The sequence below is a fragment of the Sinohyriopsis cumingii genome, chromosome 3 (assembly GCF_028554795.1).
Source record: "Sinohyriopsis cumingii isolate HCF-2022 chromosome 3, ASM2855479v2, whole genome shotgun sequence".
In the NCBI taxonomy this organism is placed as follows: domain Eukaryota; kingdom Metazoa; phylum Mollusca; class Bivalvia; order Unionida; family Unionidae; genus Sinohyriopsis; species Sinohyriopsis cumingii.
In genome coordinates, this window is record NC_142963.1 from 74,889,211 (window position 1) to 74,895,594 (window position 6,384).

A 6,384-nucleotide genomic window follows, 5' to 3' on the forward strand; every position below is an offset into this window, starting at 1 on the left:
CTAATCAGAAAAGTAACATCATTGTGTGAACTGACTGATTAACTTGCAAATAAATCGAAAAAAATGTTAATGCCTACAAAATGTATATCAGATGGCCATGTGAACGTTTAAAACAATCATCACAAATCCGTTTTATTTTTAGGCATCAATAATTGAATCCCTTAACTTGAGCAATCGTTAAGTGAGTAATTGTGGCAATAAATTGATTGCACTAAATGTTTTAGCGACTGAATGTAAAGTCTTTTTCGATAACGTCGTTATCCTGTGTCCAGTCTTTCTGGTAAACAAGACTTAGGATAGAAAGTGGATATTCCAAGATGTAAAATTAGTCGTAATAGACCCAGCTGTTAAATTACGTTAATAACTGATGTGTACGAAGGAAACAAATAGCTGAAGTGTAAAAATGAATTTAACGGTTGATGTATACCACGTAACCTAATGGTTGAAGTGTACCAAGGAACCTAACGGTTGATGTGTACCATGGAACCTACTGGTTAAAGTGTACAAAGGGTCCTAATTGTTCGTGTATATCATGGAACCTAAAGGTTGATGCGTACCAAGGAACATAATGGTTGAAGTGTACCAATAAAGCTAATGGTTGGTGTGTACTTTTTGTTGTTGTTGTTGTTGTTGTTGTGGGGTTTAACGCCATTTTTCAGCACACGATAGGCTATACATGCCGGCCAGTATTAATGGTGGAGGAAGAACCCGGGAAAACCCCGGAAAGAAACACCGACCCACGAGAAGCTACTGGCAAGCATTCTCACATACCCACATTGGCTGAATCCGAGAATCGAACCGGCGCAGACCGAGGTGAGATGGCAGTGATCCGTAACGGAGAGCGCTTTAGACCACTCGGCCACTCGGGGCCCCTTGATGTGTACTATGGAACCTAATGCCTGATGTTTACCATCGAACCTAATGCTTTATGTGTACCATCGAACCTAATGCTTGATGTGTACCATCGAACCTAATGCTTGATGTGTACCATCGAACAAGTGCTTTGATTGATGTTGATAGATGGTGTGTGTATCTTGATGACAATAATGAAAGCAACTCATTTAACCAGTATAGTTTTCAGTGAAATCCATTTTGGTATATAAATAGAAAAAATTATGTGCTGTGTTATTTTTATACAGTTAATTTTGTATATTTGGTAATTTTAACCTTATGATCCATTTTCTATATAGTGGTGTGCTCTCTGCAATATTCTAGTTTCTCATAAAAATACATTTTGTTGTATTCTTCCTGGAAATCGTTACATTGTGATTGCTTCTTGTTCAACTATTTAGGTAGCTTCGAGCTTTGATATTTAATACATTTTCAACATTCATTTATTGGCTGACTATTGTTTTAATTTGTATTTGTAGTCTCTAGCATCACAAAAGCCTATGACATCCTTCATGTCACTGTAAAAGTCTCGACATGAATTCATGATGCATCTGTAGCAGTCACAAGTAGTCTCATCATATCACTAAATTTGTTTTTCGTTAGCAAGAGCATTTTCAACCTAATCTGAATATGCTTGAGTTTGATCATTTAATTTTTCATACTGACTAGCAACAAATCATCATCTAAAAATTTTCTTGTGGAGAACGATATATTTTTCTTAGAGTTATTTATTTATCTGGACATGTATTAACTGCCGTTCTTTTCTTGAGATTTTCCATATAATTACAGTTTCAATAGACAGGACCTCTTAAATTCCATTTTCAGCGATCGTAGTAACTTTGTCTTTTAAAATGTTGCAATCACATAGATGGTATATGCATTTTGAATTAAAGCGTTTCTGAGAATACCGTCAGTTTTGCATTAATTTATTCGGCGAACACTAGTCACACTTTCCTACCGAAGCAGTTGCTAAAAACCTATACCTCTGTAGGCAATTGGATTGTAGCATTTGTGGATTTAATTGGCATACATAAACCTGTCGGGATGTGCTTAGCTGTTTGCACCGTCCTGGATGTAATGTTTTGATTGGTAGTATCATTATCATTTTGAGCTGGATAACACGAAGTGTACGATATGCACATCAATTGAGCAGGACAAGCAATAACTCCGTTTTCAAGATGGCTGATGTAATGGCCATATTTAATTTTTATAAAAATTAGCATCATTTCATTTAGGACATACTAGACTTCTTTTGAAGTGAAAACACCATGTCGATATGACTTTCCGTTTTGGAGGAGTAGAAATAACAAGGTTTTCAAGCTGCTTTCCGATGCCGCCATAATGAATTTCACATCGGCTGCAACAATTTCAAATGAACGTAAGAATATCTTCTTGTGAAAACCCAAGGTACACATAATTAGCCATTCAGAAGAAATGACAATTAGTAGACTTTGAGCACATTTTAATTGCAATGAACCATTTAGCGAAATAAGTCCGCTCTAAATATACCGGAACAAAACTGAAATTATTTCACAGACTGATCTTCAAACAGAAATTAATTATTTTTTTTACCATATCCCTTATATATAGACAAACTTCACTTTATCTAGAACGCAATAGAATCTTCCGATATTCCACTATGTCATAAATAAGGCTAGGCCTCGAACTCGCATGTTAGTAAACATTTGTTTGCTAGAAACAAACATGACAAAAGTCATGTAAGAAATACCTTAATTGACTACCTTCAATAGTAGACAAACATCAAGCACAATATATACCATTTATACCATGGTCAGTATTACATGATTTTCTGGATGCAATCATTATTGCGAGAACTGTTTCCAAGGATGTTGCAGTCGTGACCAATACATTCATTGTAGAGAGATATGTTTGGGCTCGTGAGCTTTCAGACATTGTATTCCTGAAGGAAACGAAAGTCTCGCTTGTTAAGAAGAGCACTGAACAAAACAAGGTCAACATGCTTGCGAATTATTTAGACTGTGCTCCAATTGTGGATATCTCCTTCCAACGAATAACTCAAAGGCACACGTTTGTCTAGGAGAGAAAAGATGTCCTTTTTGTGGGTTTGTCAAATCGATATTTTACCTGACCGACGACACTTGAAGCGATGTGTACAGCCAAATTTACAGAGACTGTCATCGATATGCTATAATGATGACTCATTTCTCGGCAATTTCTTTTAAAATATTATCCGGAACAAAGTATTGAATGTCCCACTGTCACCAAGAAAGGAGTAGAGGATCATATCAACAGAGAGATTATACAGTGAAACTCGATATATACATTTTGACCAGTGATACGTGGAAGTGTTCAAATGGTAAGACATGGATCAGCTACCCACAACGAACAGGAATTTTGATGCTACCACTTCTACTTAATGATGTGGCAGTGGTATACAAAATTTATGAGAACAAAGATTAAGAGGATTACCGAAAGACGCATCGCCTCAGGAAGATAGTTCTTCACTGCGTGTTGTGTCTGAGTTATTGACCCATATGGTCTCGAATGATTTACCAACATAAACCGTTTTTCAAAAGTATGATTATTTTCTCAAAAAAGATAATTCCAGTAAAGGACTGATATAAAAGCTTATCATGCAACAACTGTTGTTTTAAGTGTTGCAACACATTCAGTGAAATGAAATCAATCAAAGTGTTCAAGACTTAGAGGATTACCAAACGCTTAATTGGAGAACTCTTTTCACATACTATTCCTTTGAAATTTGGACAACGTGCAGTGTGTGTGTGTGTGTGTGTGTGTGTGTGTGTGTGTGTACGTAACTAATCTTTTATTTCGTTTACTAGCGACTATTTATGAATTTTGCATGCAGCAAACACATGATAACCAAAACAGGTGGTGTATGTGGAATCTTGTGGAGTGTACGAAAGCTGCCCTTTCCGATCAAAAACGTAAAGATGTTCATTATCAACACATATGTTTGTCATCGTCCTGGAACCCAATGTATAGGTGTCTACTTTCCAAAGGATCACAGTGGGGGAACATTTTGATTCTTATGGGTTGAAATCTCTGGAAGACGACACCATTAACAGTAAGAAGAGAAATGCTGTATCAGTTCGATTGAAGAATGTGTCATTACAAGGATCAGATTCACGTAGGTTCAAAAGCAATTTGTATTAATGAAAACTATAGGGAAAACAAACTTCATTTCGACTCCTATCTATATTCACAAGAGAAGGAAAATTCATTGTAATATTTGGAATCAACGATTCCATGAATGAACCCAGCGCCACTATAGAATTCCCACGTAGTCAAACCCAAATTCAAACCCAAAATCGACACCTTCGGCCTAAAACTCCCAGGCGAGGGAAGAAACTTGTTAAAGGGTAAACATCTGACTTGTGTGAATATATATATATATATATATATATATATATATATATATATATATATATATATATATATATATATATATATATATATATATATATATAAATATTAAAAGAGAGAGAGAGAGAGTTTTTGGTACTGTTGATAGGTGCTTTATAACTGTTCATGTTATCCATGGGATATGAAAATAACACAAAATCTATAACAACAAAATAATATAACCCCAACAAATAGATGAGAAATAAATGAAATAACTTCAATCCCAGACTCGCCAGTATCAAAAATAGATAAATTCAAAGGACATGGAAATCCAGCTCGCCAACGTATGCCGAGGTCCCAAAAAGCAGGACCAATTCAACCAACAATCTTGCTGAAACTATAAAATCTATAATCCCAATAATCCCCCAAAACAAATCAACTGAAACATCAGTGCAATAAAGCGTAGGATAAACAAATACCTGGACTATCGGAAAAATGATAAGTCCAGTAAAAGTACAAACAACAAGATAGATAGAAAATCTAACGCCCCCTCCAAAAAATGTATTTAAAAAACCAGGTCACTAATGTACACAAAAGCTAAGTACATGGACCATCCATCCCAAACAGAGAGATTATTCCAGTCAAAATAATTGCAGACAAGATAGAACAACTCAAAACCCCATCCAAAACAAAATCGCCCCAAATCATAATATAGGTAACGGGAAACAATCACTAAAAGACCCTTCAAAAGCCAAAACACAATCAAGACCAATGAAAATAACCATAACTAAACAGAAACAATGGGACCCTGGTCCATAACAAATCAAACCATTACAAGAAAATAAACAAAATAATCAAGGCAACACAGAAAATATGAGTGACAATAAGAAAACCAACACACAAATTCTACCAAAGAAGTTTACAATTTTCGTCGCTAGTAAGGAAACTAAAAGTAATAACATCAGCGACAGAAGCATCACCAACAAGCTTCTTAAAGTCCCGGGAAGAAACTTCCGAACGTCATACCAAGAAGGACTACATTATCATTAGGTGTGCTACCATTACGCAGGTGGCGAAATATGTTGAAATCAAGAAAATTGGACCATACAGAGTAAATGACACTCACATTCACCCAAAATCGAATTAAAACAACATTAAAAGGGAGAAAATCAACAACAGTACTTCTACACATTAAGCAAAAGCCAACTTGGAAAAGGAAACGTTAGATACAGAATGCAAGAATATCAAAACAAAAATATGTTCTGCAAAACATGCAGAAGGATGGAGGCACCTTTGATCCGGATGTGGATTCAGACACAAATGTTATAGCTGTGTGGATAACTTGGAGGGAAGTGCAACTATGTACGGCAAACATGGCTAACTACAAAAGCTCTCATCCACCCCTAAATCAGAAAAATGCCATTTCACGATTGGGTAAAAGCATAGTAAAGGCCATGGAACAATATAATGGTTTCATACTTTACCGACAGGAAGCAGGAAATCAGTAGTATAACTACACACTCCAGAACCTAACGAACATTCGGTCAAAATAATGACCTCCAAATTTATCGGAATCAAACAAATCTAGGGAAAAAAGGATAGTCAATACTTATTGCACAGAAATAAACGAAAGTACACAAAGACAAGGATAAAAATCAATATATCAAACAACGTAACAGCAAACATCCACAATAACAACAATCAGACTCCAATCATGATTAAAATCAACCAAAATAACAGATCGGTAAATCAGTTGCTTGAGTTTATTCGGGATATAATCGACGGGGTCATTAAACTCAAAAGTAGACAACCAAATACCCGTCGACTCTCTCTCTCTCTCTCTCTCTCTCTCTCTCTCTCTCTCTCTCTCTCTCTCTATATATATATATATATATATATATATATATATATATATATATATATATATATATATATATCCTGATAGGATCCCTAATACAATCATTTATAAAGATACGATTTATGATCAGCGAACCAAGAGTGGTCTCGTGCTGTAACTTAGTTTATATGTTGTCAAATTGCCAAAAATATAGCCCGAAATCTGCCTATACTGGTGTGTTTTGTTTGATATATAATTTGCTTCCCGGTTGGTAGATCAATAAATATGAAGTAGTTCCCTGAAATAGC